This window comes from Lissotriton helveticus, chromosome 8 (assembly GCF_964261635.1).
Source record: "Lissotriton helveticus chromosome 8, aLisHel1.1, whole genome shotgun sequence".
Classification (NCBI taxonomy): Eukaryota; Metazoa; Chordata; class Amphibia; order Caudata; family Salamandridae; genus Lissotriton; species Lissotriton helveticus.
In genome coordinates, this window is record NC_136069.1 from 480941873 (window position 1) to 480956829 (window position 14957).

A 14957-nucleotide genomic window follows, 5' to 3' on the forward strand; every position below is an offset into this window, starting at 1 on the left:
TTACAACGCATTCCGTTACATCGGAATTTTTACAACGCAGGATCTATTACATCGGATGCCATTACAACGCATGGCATTACATCGCAGATGCTATTACAACGCATGGCATTACATCGTAAGTATAGGTAAGTATACTTTTTAAAAAAAATGTAATTAATTTTATGTAATTAATTTAATTTATTTAATTTAATTAAAATACATTTTAAAATAGTAGTTAATTTAATAAATTTAAATCTATTTATTTAATTTAATTTTAATAAAAATTGTAATTAATTTTAATTAATTAATATAATGAAATTATTTTAATTTAAATATGTTTAAAATTGTAATGAAATTAAATTAATTAAAATAATTTTTTTAATTTAATTAATTTAATTAAAAATGTAATTAATATAATATAATTAATTTAATTTAATAAATATATTTTAATTAATTTATAAATGGTAACTATAATTTATTTAGCCCTAATCACAAACCCAACCCTTAACCCTAAAAACACCCCTGTACCCCAAAACCCAAACCCTACCCTGAAACCTAAAAACACCCCTGTACCCCAAAACCCAAACCCTACCCTGAAACCTAAAAACACCCCTGTACCCCAAAACCCAAACCCTACCCTGAAACCTAAAAACACCCCTGTACCCCAAAACCCAAACCCTACCCTGAAACCTAAAAACACCCCTGTACCTCAAAACCCAAACCCTACCCTGAAACCTAAAAACACCCCTGTACCCCAAAACCCAAACCCTACCCTGAAACCTAAAAACACCCCTGTACCTCAAAACCCAAACCCTACCCTGAAACCTAAAAACACCCCTTTACCCCAAAACCCAAACCCTACCCTAAAACCTAAAAACACCCCTGTACCCCAAAACCCAAACCCTACCCTGAAACCTAAAAACACCCCTGTACCCCAAAACCCAAACCCTACCCTGAAACCTAAAAACACCCCTGTACCTCAAAACCCAAACCCTACCCTGAAACCTAAAAACACCCCTTTACCCCAAAACCCAAACCCTACCCTGAAACCTAAAAACACCCCTGTACCCCAAAACCCAAACCCTACCCTGAAACCTAAAAACACCCCTGTACCCCAAAACCCAAACCCTACCCTGAAACCTAAAAACACCCCTGTACCCCAAAACCCAAACCCTACCCTGAAACCTAAAAACACCCCTGTACCCCAAAACCCAAACCCTACCCTGAAACCTAAAAACACCCTTGTACCCCAAAACCCAAACCCTACCCTGTAACCTAAAAACACCCCTGTACCCCAAAACCCAAACCTAGCCCTGAAACCTAAAAACACCCCTGTACCCCAAAACCCAAACCCTGCCCTAAAACCAAAAAATACCCAAACACCCCAAAACATATACCTCAGTACACCAAAACATATACTCCTATACTCATACTTATTTAAAAAATTACTTAAATTAATAAATTTAATTTATAATATTTAAAAACATAAATAAATATTTTTATTTATTTTTATTTATAATTAATAATAATTAAATCAATTATATAATATTAAATAAAATAAAAAAAATGTATATACTTACCAATACTTACGATGTAATGGTATGCGTTGTAATAGCATATGCGATGTAATGCCATGCGTTGTAATGGCATCCGATGTAATGGATCCTGCGTTGTAATAGCTGCGTTGTAACAGCATTACGACGTAAAAGTTGCGTTGTAAGTGTGCATCACCAGGAACGGTGGCTTATGCTGCGCTACACCTGCAGGCCCCCAACTAACCACAGCCAGACACTACACCGAGGCAAGGCTAGGAGAAAAAGCAAAAAACTCTTTGACTTACCCGTGTATGTCCGGTGGTTCAGTCAGGAAGAGCCAGCGAGGGGCAACCTCCAGCTACAGCCACAGGGGCATGTTCCCTCTCCTTGCAGTCTGGAAATTCTTATGCACGTCGCATCCATGGTTGCCAGCTGTTGGAGGGTGGTATTTACCACATAATTTAGCACACTAAGGTGCTATCTAAAATAACAAGACATGTTTGAAACACAGGGATTGAGTCAGGAGTGGCAACTTTTATTCAAGAAACAATTTGAACGATAAATTTAAAAAAAACGTCATTAATCATCAATAACACCATGGTGTGCAGCAACTGAAAGGTGTCCAAGACACAGAGCAGATTATGAACAAAAACATGCAATCTAGTAAGTTAAAAATCATGGCAATCCAAGGAAGAAGGGAGAGAGAGAGAGAGAGAGAGAGAGAATGAACGTCAAAGTACTGTTGGAGTACCACCCTCCAACACTACTGTAGGCAATATGAAGCTGACGGAAATCTCGCCTAACATGTGTAAAAAAATATAAATAAATAAAAATAAAAACCTACCAGTCTGCCAGAATACACTCAAACTGTTGAAAGGCGTCTTATGCTACAAAACCCTTGATAAGAGCCGCCATATTTGAAACAGGCGAAAAAGTATATAGATGTGCAAAAACAAAAATCAGGACCCGATAAAGGTCGCCATCTTTGAACGTGTAACCAATGATGGTGGAAGTTCCACCACTGCTTAAAATGTGTTGAATGGAACGAGCAGCAAAGCAGCAGATTCTGACAACGTCTCAAAGTAAACATGATCGCAATACCACTCAGCGATAGGAAACTATAAACGAGCATGTGTGATGAAACCCAAACAAGTAATGCTTCACTTGATACCTGGTCACACAGCTTCAATTCAAATTCAACACCTAATCATAAATTGTACACTGTTACTAAATATAGCGTTCTCAGTTAACATTCTGTTGTTTATTTAATTGAAATTTCAATCTGGTTGTTAATATCAATTGAACAATTTAAAACAGAAACTTGTAAGTGTTCAACAACATCAAATACCATCACCCACCCATGGACAGGGAAGCCAATCAAAACTAATATATTCGGGTGATACCGATTACTACATAAATTGCCCTTGTGGCTTAATGTACATAGGCAAGGCAGAATGCAAGATTAAGATTAGAATAACAGAACACAAGAGCATGATCTGCAATCAGAATACTAAATCTAATCTAGCTGCACACTGTTTAGAACACAAGCTTCTACTTTGCGGGCTGTTGCTGGACTTAATTCTGCGCAGAGGTGAGGATCAAAACGCCTGCATCCTCGCCTTTTTGACCTGCTGGTGTCTGGCCCCTTGCCCCTAATCCACACCCTGGTGGGACTCGGAGTCCCAGGGTGCATCGCTGTAAATTCATCACAACTGCCGAGGGGGGGAGGCGAAACCATTGCGCTATAAAGTGCTGCCTTGACCCCTGTGTCACGGGAAGAGCTTCTACTTTGCGGGCTGTTGCTGGACTTAATTCTGCGTGGAGGTGAGGATCAAAACGCCTGCATCCTCGCCTTTTTGACCTGCTGGTGTCTGGCCCCATGCCCTTAATCCACACCCTGGTGGGTCTCGGAGTCCCAGGGTGCATCGCTGTAAATTCATCACAGAGGCCAAGGGAGAGGCGTGACCATCGCGCTATAAAGCGCTGCCTCGACCCCCACGGCGCGGGATGAGCTTCTACTTTGCGGGCTGTTGCTGAATTTAATTCTGCGCCGAGGTGAGGATCAAAACGCCTGCATCCTTGCCTTTTTGACCTGCTGGTGTCTGGCCCCTTGCCCCAATCCACTCTCTGGTCGGACTCGGAGTCCCAGTGTGCATCGCTGTAAATTCATCACAGCTGCTGAGGAGGGGGCGTGACCGTCGCGCTATAAAGAGCTGCCTCGACCTCCGCGGCGTGGGACGAGCTTCTACTTTGCGGGCTATTGCTGGACTTAATTCTGCACTGAGGTGAGGATCAAAACACCTGCATCCTCGCCTTTTTGACCTGCTGGTGTCTGGCCCCTTGCCCCTAATCCACACCCTGGTGGAACTCGGAATCCCATGGTGCATTGCTGTAAATTCATCACAGCTGCCGAGGGGGGATACGTGACCATAACTCTATAAAGCGCTGCCTCGACCCATGCGGCGCGGGCCGCGCCTTGGCCAAGGACGGGCTCGTCCTTGCCTATCACTGACCGGAGGTGGCCGGGCAACACCTCTAACATCTGCTGCTGGATATCCTTAGCCAATTGTGGCTCTACACGGCTCTCTATGTAAGTGACGCCCGTTTTATAACCCGTTGCAGGAGCATGATCGGGGGAGTGCTGGGAGTGTTGCATTGTGGTGGTCAGATCTTATAACTGCCCCTTGCCTGTAGCCTGTGATTGGGCTTGCCCGGGCAAGCCTGTTAATCTAAGCACAGTATGGGGAAAAGGAAGAATGCCCCCACAGGCTCATCACCTGATTCAACCTAGGGCACTATTGACTCTTTCCTAATAAAGGCAGTGAGGGCCATCTCTAAATAAATTGACAAAGCTGAGAGGAGGCTCTCACAGGGCAGGGCTGGACTAATAGGTTTGACATTGTATGGGAATATGTCATTAGTAGCTGAAAACGTGGAGGGAAATGGAGTAGGATCCACTTTAAGCCAGGGGCAGAGACGGATGTTGAAGAATCGGTGAGCCCAAACCAGAGTATCAGCACCAGTATAAAAAGGGTTGCAGCCGGCCAGACTACATGGAGTAGGGCCATACTGCTTACCACTCGCTGTGCGGACCAAAGTGGCCCACCAGCCCCAAAGAGACAGCGGAAAGTACAGAAGAAATTAGGGAGAAATTAGGAGAAGACACTAAAGGCCCAGACTCTAGGGGCGCCAAAAAAAATTGGGGCATTGGTTTCTTGTCTTCTTAAAGATTTTCTAAGTGAGCTATCAAAAACTTTCTCTGATAGAAAGGTTTTACTCCTGAATATTGGAAAATCATTGCCTCTGGCTGGCCAATCCATACAGACTACTGCCCCCAAGTGTAATGTCCAACACCATCTAATTTCTAATGTTGTACCACTGGTACAGACATGCGTTGAGCTACAGAACCCTTCATTGATTAGGGGTACAATAGGATGGGGGGAACCACGGGGGCAGGCTTTGGGGCTGATTACATCTGGCCAGATGACGTGCCCTAACAGGGAGCCGACTGGAAAAGGCTCCCATGGGGAACCTTAACATCATGCTCGCCTGGCCAGTGATGTTGACCAGCTTGCCCATAACACCCAAAACATGCCAGTTATAGATCTCACCCCAGCAAGCTGTCCTTACACGGTGGTCCTAGTGGGGGTACCAGGACTAGACAGTACACAGTCTAGTGTTCAGTTGCTAAATAAGGTAACCTTGGTTAATACTTCAGAACAAAAGCACATCCTGATGGCAAGAAGGCTGGCATGGATTGGTAGGTCTAAAAAAATATTCCCTGGGGACAGCGTGATTGTCATGCTCAGATACCTGGCACTGGCTCAGAAGATCTAGTTTGCATCTCCGCAATCATTTATGGCAGGTTCCAGGATGAAACCAGTACCACTTGTTTTTTTTTAATACACCCCCTTCTAATATTATATCCCCTCAATGGGCGGCTCCGCAGGTAGATGGCCCGAGTATGGTTGGGTCCCCCCGAACCTAAGAAATGCATTCGCTCCTCTGAGGGATTTGAATGATCTAGATTGATGCTCTGAGGGAGCAAGCATAGCAAAATTGGTTGAAAAAATTGTGATATACATAGAGGAACCAAGTGGTAGGGCAGAGGTCACTGCTGGGGCAACTTGTGAAGTCCATCAGGAGCGCAGGGTTCAAAGTGAAAGGAGGTCACCCAGTGTAGATGGGGCTACTACTAACCATTTTGGCCACCAGGTGAGGCAAATCAAGGGTGACTTAAAATGTATTTCGTGGAACGTGGCAGGTTTGGTGTGTAAATTCCGGGATTAACAGTGGCTCCATTACATTAGACATTTCCATATAATCTGCATGCAAGAAACATCGGAGCCAGTAAATACCTTCTTTTTAGAAGGTAACAAAACTTTCTTCTGCCCAGCACTAAGGTCTAGTGCAGGGAGATCTGGGGGGGCTAATTATGTTTGTAGATTTAAGGATTCAGGGGAGGTGGAACCCCATGCCATGGGAATCGGATATAGTACAGGGCTTAACTTTGGTAAGCAATGCTTATCGTCTGGCACTTATTAATTTTTATAACACACAATCAAACTCACAGGGACTAAAATCCCTGGGCGAATTAAGTAGCTGATTACAGAAATTACAATCTGAAGGCCGAGTTTAGTCACATCTAATATTGGCTGAAGATTTTAATTGCCATCTGTGTCACAATTTGAGGGTGACCGATTGTGACTGGTTGGCCACACATGGAACACACACAAGCAGTGTGCTCTTATATAATTTTGGCTTAACCCACACAATAGATATGATTGTCCATTACCCTGACATAATTGTGACCCCCACTTATAAGATAAGAGGCTGTGCGTTATTTATCGATTTTATTTTTGTTTCTCAAATAGTGAGGAGGTTTATTACCTGTTTTAATATCTGTCACAGTGCATTAAGTGTTCACAATCTGGTAACCATGTCACTTGTTTGCCCCTCGATATCGCCTGGTTTTGCATAGATTGAGGGGGGGGCTGATTTCTGCAACTGACCAAGTCAGGCGGCTGCGTTGGATGCAGGTCGGTACTGCTTCATTTAATAACTCCCTTTTTAATAGAGGTGAGCAGGAGATTCAGAAATGTTTAGACCCAGAAATACAGGGTCGTGTGTTAGTTCAATCATTTACAGCTATTGCGCAATCAGTACATAACCTATTAAAAGCACCTGCACATCCATGTTTTAGGGAGGCGCCAGGATGGTTTGATGGGCAATGCTCTCAAGACCTCAGAGTACTAAAGAGGGCCCTTAAACAATTACCTAGAGATTGGGGCCAGATTGCGACCTGCCGCAAAATGTATAAACAAGTAGTCGGGACACGGAAGCGTCAACTACAATCGAGGGCATGGGAGGATTTAGAAGAGGCCGCGGAGTTAAAGGACTCCACTCGCTTCTGGAAGGTTATCAACAGCCCATGTTTTAGAGATTCTAATAACTCGAACCTAGCTCATAACATCTTACCAAAACAATGGCAGGCTCATTTTGAGGGGCTGTATAATCAGCCTCAGAGAGAGGATGACCTGCAGATAGTGACTATCGCCCAGAGTATGGACGCTATCTCTTTTACTTTAGATGAAGTGAGATTGGGAATAGATTGTCTTGCGCGGAATAAAGCCCCGGGACCAGACGGGATTTCCCCTGACCTTTTTCGTTGTAACCCTGAGGTATGGGCGCCATTCTTGGTGAAGGTAATAAATGCAGCAGCTGCAAACTCTGGAACCTTATGGGATTGCTTGGGGTAGGTCCGGCCTTAATTAACATATTAATGGCATTACATTTAAACCCTTCTGCTGCCGTAAGATATACGCAAGAGGGAAAGATCATAGATTATTTTAGGTGTCTGTATGAGGTCAGACAGGGCTGTATTTTAGCTCCTTTTTTATTCACAATTTATATTAACGGCCTTGACTCAGCATTAACCGCATTAAAAGCAGACACTCCAAAAGTAGGTACTAGATCAGTTCCAGTCCTACTTTACGTGGATGACACGGTCCTTCTTGCTCACACACCAAAGGGTCTGCAGATTTTACTAGATGTGTTCGTAGGGTTTATGGAAAAGATGGATCTGTCACCCAACCTAACAAAATCTTACATAATGGAAGTAGGGAGGAAGAGTAGGAAGTCAAACACCTACACAGTTGGCACACATATTCTTGGGAAAGTACCGGCCCTCTCATATTTAGGTTTCTTGTTTGATGCAAAACTGAGTTTTAAACAGTTATTAGAGGGCAAGTGTTTTGGTTTCACAAAGTCCACGGGAGCGATTGCAAGCTTTGCTCATAGATTAGGCAACTGGTTGCCTGGGACAATCTTAAAATTGTATAATTCCTTTTGTAGTTCCAAGGTTTTATATGGAAGTGAGGTCTGGGGATATGTGAGGACAGATAAACTACAAAGTAAAGAAAATAGTTATTTTAGGCGTCTGTTGAAAAGTCCCATTGAGCACCCCTGCGTTTATTGTCCATGAGGAGCCGGGGGTTAAATATATTTCTGACCTGGTGGCGGTGAAACCCCTCTTGTGTTGGGTGAACATATGGTCCAATGAGGAAACAGGTTTTAATAGGCAAATAGCTCAGGACTGTCTCTCTTTGGACCACGCGTTAAAAATCCTGTGGCTGAAATATGTAAAGGACACCCTGACCATGATGCGTAGAGACAATTTGTTTTCCCACCCAGACAGGGTGTACTCGTGGGACAAAGCCCCTATTAAAGACTTGTTCTTCGAATATACCCTGGCACAAAGGGAGGAAAATGATTTGAAAAAACCCATGGTTAGAAATTATATCCTAGTCATGTCAACACAAACTATAGAACAATACTTAACCCTTATAGCCAGTGCACACAACAGATTCTTAATTAAACGGTTTAGGCTGAATTTGTTACATCATTTATTGGCTGTACCCGCCGGGTATACAGCACATGTCGAACAAAAAGGGCCCTGTGTCTGCAACTGTAGGTCTTCACAGGATACCCTTCACTTTGTTCTCCTGTGTCGTATTATTCATTCCCGAGAAGAGTGTTTCTCAAGGGGCTTTTAAGGAAACTTAGATTTAACGAGGCCTGTGTGGCTCTGCTGTTTTAAAAACTGTCCCCTGATGCTTTCACGTTATTCTATGTCTTTAATTTCCAAAGATCCTCTTTAAAGTTCAGAACCACTAGGGGAACATAAAAGCCGATGAAATGTAACTGACTTATGTACCAATTATTGTAGCCTGTAGAGTCTTTTAATGTTTTTTTAGTAGTTGCTGTCCACTGCTTGTATTGTCTTTTCTTCCCCTTGACTGTTTTTCTCTTTTATGATCACTGTTTTATACTGATGTGCTGATAATATTGTATCTTTTATGTCATTTATTTTTATATGCAAAAAAAAAATATCATTATTATTATTATTTAGAACACAAACACAACGTAGCTCAACTCAGGTTTTTAATGTTGAAGAATTTACAGACCAGTGTAGACAAAGACAATTCCAAACTATTATCCCAGAGAGAGGTTTGGTGGAAAAAGAAATTCAATAAATTGACCCCCAATGGGTTGAATGATAAAATGTGTATGATTTGTTTCCTGTAATTGTGACGTTCGCTGTAGAAAGGTAATTGCATTGCATGTTCTCTACTTTGTAATATGATTTCGGTCTGTTTCTTTGTTTATATGTAAGAATTTAGTACTAGGAACAAGTATTTCACAGCTGTTTCCGCATTGTCCAGACTCATAATGGCAAACATGAGATACAATTTCACGTTTCAACATTTGTCATGAGAATTATTTTCTTCATCTGCGCTTTTTCTTTCCTTTTTTTCCTTTTTTCCCTATTTCCTTTTCTTTTTGCTTTCTCTCCTCTTGGTAGATAATTTCTATTACTACACAGTTCGCCTACTTGCATGTACAGGAGTGCTCTGTTTTGTCCACCATTCTCGTTCCGCACCATGTGCTCACATGAGCACATGCTCGTTTATAGTTTCCTATTGCTGTGTGGTACTGAGTTCACGTTTACTTTGACGCGTTGTCAGGCTATGCATTGCATTTAACACATTTTAAGCAGTGGTCCCGATTTTTGTTGTTGCGCGGCTAGATACTTGTTTGCCTGTCTCAAATATGGCGCCACTCATCAAGTTTTTTAGAGCATATGGCGCCTTTCAACAGTTTGTGTGTATTCTGCCAGAACAGTAGGTTTTATTTCTATTTTTTTACACGGTTAAGGCGAAATTGCGGTCAGCTTCATATTGCTTACAGTACTCACATTGTTTATCCGCCGCTTTTCTCTTTTTCCTGTGTTTCCTGAGTGCCGCTTCATTGGTGGCGGGACTTTCATCATTACTGGTTACATATTTTAAGATGGCGACCACGTTTAGACCCATGTGCCACAGTATTTTTTCCATTTCTCTGTGTTGTCTTAAATATGGAGTGCACTTACCGAGGTATCCACAGCATACGGCGTCTTCCTTCTGTTCACGCGTACTCTGGCAGACTGGTAGTTAACATTGTTGGTATCGTTCAGGTCATATTCTGGCTCGTGTGATGCTGTTACCAGCATTCATATTGCTCTTTTTTGGGTTCTTTAAGTGTTGTGAGCTCGAACACTGGACCTGGAGTAATTGTTTAGTAGCCCATTGCAGTTTTTTCCTGGATTTCGATCATTCAAAGGTACCATACTTTTCAGATGCCTGCTTCCATATATTCAGGCTATTGCCTTGTGCTGGCTATTGATGTGAAATTTGTTGTCGTTTTTCTTAGATTACGTAGTATTATTTCACTTCTGAGAATATCTCCAATGATTGATTGGTGGAATTTGTATTTACATTAAGTAAACGTCTTTACACACCATAGTAGTTTTTACACCACAATGGTACACGCGGTTTTCGGTGCACAAGTTTTCGGGTGTACAGACTTTTTCCAAAACTTTATTTAGTTGCATTTTCCATTATACAATACAGACAACACAAGTTATATCTACTTGACTTAGCTTCTTACTGTCACAGAGTTTTTGTTCGGTTTCGGGTATACTATGTACATACATATAATTGGGTTCACAATCATACTTTCTTTGTCTTTGCTAATTTTATTGGCATGTCATATGGAACATTATTTTATACTCATTAATCTAATGTTGCATCTCGGTCATATCTTCTATATTTTCTACTCTTTAGTTATTTTTTGGGCATCTATGGTTCTTCTTCAGTACTCTTCACATGCCTAAGGTAAGTTTGAAATAGTTCCCATAAATTTTGTGGCCTTGAGCTTAGTGGGAGAAGCTCTGCATATGTGCAATTTTGCTCTTGGCAGAAGGTCATATCTTTAAGCCAGTCCTTGAATTTAGGGGCTCTGCCTCTTCCCCATCTATAGGCTACTCCACGCTTTGCTAGTTGTAATCCCAGCGCAGCCAGTCATTTGATCTGCCCTTCTATTTTATTTGTGTATCCAGCAGTCCCACCTCTAGAGTTAGGTCAACGCGCATTTCTGCTATTTCGTTCAGCACCTTCCCCACCTCCGCCCAGTATTTGGCTATCCTCGGGCACAACAACGCCAGATGCATGAAATCAGCACTTTCCTGTCCACATCTATCACAAACATCATTTTCTCTCAGTTTGAGTCTGTGCATCTATGCCATTGTACAGTACATTCTGTGTAAAAATGATAAATGTATGTAGTCTACTACTTGCAGTGATTCTCTCAGTTTGTAGACAGTAGTGCAGCCATATTTCAACTGTTATAGGATGCCCCAGTTCCTGCTCCCATCCCTCCCTTGCCTTCAGACTGTTTCCCCCTTCCTTCCCGTTAGTCAGTTTATATATGCTTGATACTGCATGTGATATCCCGCCATTCAGCAACAGATGCATAGTTAACAGAATGGGAGGTTCTTCTGGAAATTTAGGTGTTGCTGCTTTAAAATTTTGCCTAAGCCTTGTATATAGAAAGCGATCCATGACTGTGGGTTCGCTCATCCCCAAAAATATATTTTCTCATCTAAATTCTCCTTTGTCACACATGTTTCCCCATCTGTTTATGCTATACTTTAAAAGCATGCGCTTGCATATCCCTTCTTGCGTAACTGCTGGTGTGCTACTGGAAGTAATGGTGAGTATATCATTGGGGTTTTTGCGCAATCTTTTTCCATGCTCGGTTTGTGCATGCTACTGATCTACCGCTTGCTGCTTGTCCCTCTGTACCTAAAAACCCTGCCATGGGGGTGAGTGCCATATATCCTTGTGCTAGGTGCGTCATAAACAGCGATGACTTAAACCAGTGTGCAGCATATTGAGCTTGTGCGCTGAGGTAATATATTTCAGGATCTGGCGCTTCAAAGCCCCCTTGTGCAAAAGGCAGCACAAGGGTGCTCCATTTTATACAAGATTGTTTACCTCCCCACGCTAGTCTGATTAGTTGGCTTTTAAGTCTGCCAAAAAAGGGCCGGCTTGGTGCATAGGGTATATTTATAAATAAATATAGGAATTTGGGCAATATTACCATCTTCATTAGCGCAATGCGCCCGGCCAATAATAGCAGCATTGCAATCCATCTATAGATAGCTTCTTCCACCGAGTTGAGAACTCTGCCGTAATTTGCTTTCATTACTTCTTCCCTGTCTTTAGTAATGTTTATTCCCTGATATCGTAGTTCTGTGTCACACCATTGTAGAGGGAAATTCAGTAGGGTCTTTGGAGTGTTTTGGGTGAGTGGGAAGATCTCAGATTTTCCCCAGTTTATTGTTATACCTGAATATGCCCCAAATGTGATGACTTTGCAAATAATGCCATTTAATCCTATTTCTGGTTCTCGCAGATAGCAAAACCAGCACCGGCCTGGTGGGATAATCTAGCGCATGTTCTTTGAGATGTTGCCGGAATATGGCTGCCAACAGCTCCATTGCTATGGCAAATTACAGGGGTGACAGTGGGCACCCCTGTCTTGTGCCTATGGATATTTCTAGTTTAGGAGTGCGCATTCCATTTACAAATAACAATGCTCTTGGTTTATGGTATCGCAATTTTACCCATGCCAGAAATCCTGGTGAGAACTGAGAATAAATATTCGAGAGAATCAAATGCTTTTGTAGCATCTACGAAAAACGCCACTGCTTTTTCTTCCTGATCTATGTCTTGCATGACAGCGAACAGGGTACATAAATTGTGAGAGGTGGCTCTCCTTGGCACAAATCCAGCCTGGTCGGGCCAAATTAGTTTGTCCATTAATAAACGTAATCAATTAGCTAGCTCTTTGGCCAGAATTTTGGCATCACACTTTATAAGGGATAGTGGCCTGTACGAGTCTGTATTATTATGTGCTTTGCCTGGTTTTAAAAGCAAAACTATAAGGGCTTCTCGCATTGATTGTGGTAAAATACCTGTTTGCACTGCATTTTCATACATTTTTTTAAGAATGGGGCCAATATATCTATATACGTTTTGTAAAATTCAATTGTCAGCCCAACAGGCCCTGGAACTTTTCCAATGCCCATTTGTATTATTGCTACTCTAATTTCCTCTTCTTCCAACTCAGCTGCCAAGAATTCTCTATGGCCGTTACATAGCCATGCTAGCTCTATCTTCTCAAGGTATTCCCTTGTGTCTGCCTTTTTGGAGCTGCGTGAGGTGTATAGGGCTTTCTAGTGTACAGTGAAGATGCTTGCAATTCCCAACGTGTCTTTGCATTCTATGCCTTCCTCATTTAGGACTCCAAAGACAAAATTTGTGGATTTGGGGGGCGTGTGAGCTGTGCTAAAGCCTTCCCAGGTCTTTCCCCTTCTTCATATTTTCTAGCTTTATGGTATTTTCCACAGAATAGGCACTCCTATTCTGCTGTTTCCTGATATTCTGTGAGCCTTCCCTGATCTTTTCCATGGTGTTGTTTGCCTTATTCTCCTGCAGTTGTCTCTCTTGGTCTTTTTGTTTTGCTTCAAGTTCAGATACAGTTTTTCTGATATCTCTCAATCTGCCTCCTGCTTTAGATATGCATATGCCTCTGACTGTAACTTTTAATGCTTCCCAGACCGTGATTAATAGAGGAACAGAGCCTATATTATTATTTAAAAATTCTTCTAGCTCCTGTTCCAGCTCTACTTTGAAAGCTGAGTCTATTAATGTTGTGACAGGTAAACGGCATTCTATATATCTATATCCAGCCTTTGGGGGGGGACAGTTGTATGTAAACTGGGTCATGGTCTGAATATGTGCGAGCCATATGGCGCGCAGAAGTGACGTACGTCACTAATTCTTTGGAAGTTAACCAAATGTCTAATCTAGACCAGCTACCTTGTCCTACTGAATGAAACGTTCCTTCCCTCAGATTAGGGTGACAATTCAGCCAAACGTCCAGGAGCTGATTTTCAGTCTGCCCCATGCATTACAATAACGGCCCTAGGGATCACATAGTGATCCTTCTGCTACATATGGCGTGTTTTTTTTAAATAAGTATAGCAGTACCTCTCGAGTATGTTGAATATGAGGAGAAATATCTATGAGAGGCCCATCTAGCAGAAAAATGTAACTGCGTTTGACGGATTTGTATGTGTTTCCTGAATCATAGCGATGTTCACCTGATGCCCATCCATATATGCCAATAAATGTCTTCTCTTATGGTGGTCCCCTAGCCCTCTCACATTCCATGTCTACAATCCCATTCCCATAGCCTGATCGGTGTGGGCACTATTGCACGTCAATATTCCTTGTTAGTATGTACATTCAGTCTTTTTAGTTGTATTTGTTTGGTCTCAATTCTTTGCAAATTCCATGTCCATTTTCTCTGCTTCACATTTGTTGTCTAAAATCTTTCCCCTACCCCCCTCCCACAACGGCCAGCCCAACTTGCCGTGCAGTGTGCCCTCCCTCCCCTCCCTCCCCTTAACAAACTTGTAAGCCAGTATCATTAGCATTGTCTTTTTCTCATACTTTCGGCATATCTCCCATTCGTTATATTCATTTTATTCTCTGATTAGGTGATGCTTTTGACAATATGAGATATTGGCCTTTAAGTGGTTAGATTGCGCATTTTGCAACTAACTATGTGGCTTACTAACAACACATTCAACAGGCCCTCTTTAGGAGAGTAACAAGAACAAATATTTGTCTTTCTCCGCATAGTGACAGAACTGGGGGAATTTCCTTTGGGGTGTGTTTTCCAGGGTGTGAGGTTGAGCCCCCGTCCAGCTTTCGCTGCACAGGCAGGTGCCTGGGTTATTTAATTTCAGTGTCTGGTAGTCTCTGTGTCCATTTCTATCCGTTTGTAGTCTTCCTACGTTGTGCAGTTGCTCTTAGTAAATATCTTTTGAAGGTTAATTTCCGGCCTCCTCTGGAGGAGACTGTGTGACGATCTTCGCTGCATCATCCTTCTCTGATTTCTGAACCTGCGCCTTTGTAAGGCACTTTTAAATCTTATGAATTTATTGTTCCTCCTCGTGCTGGGGCGACAATACGCTGTTGGCTGTGGGCG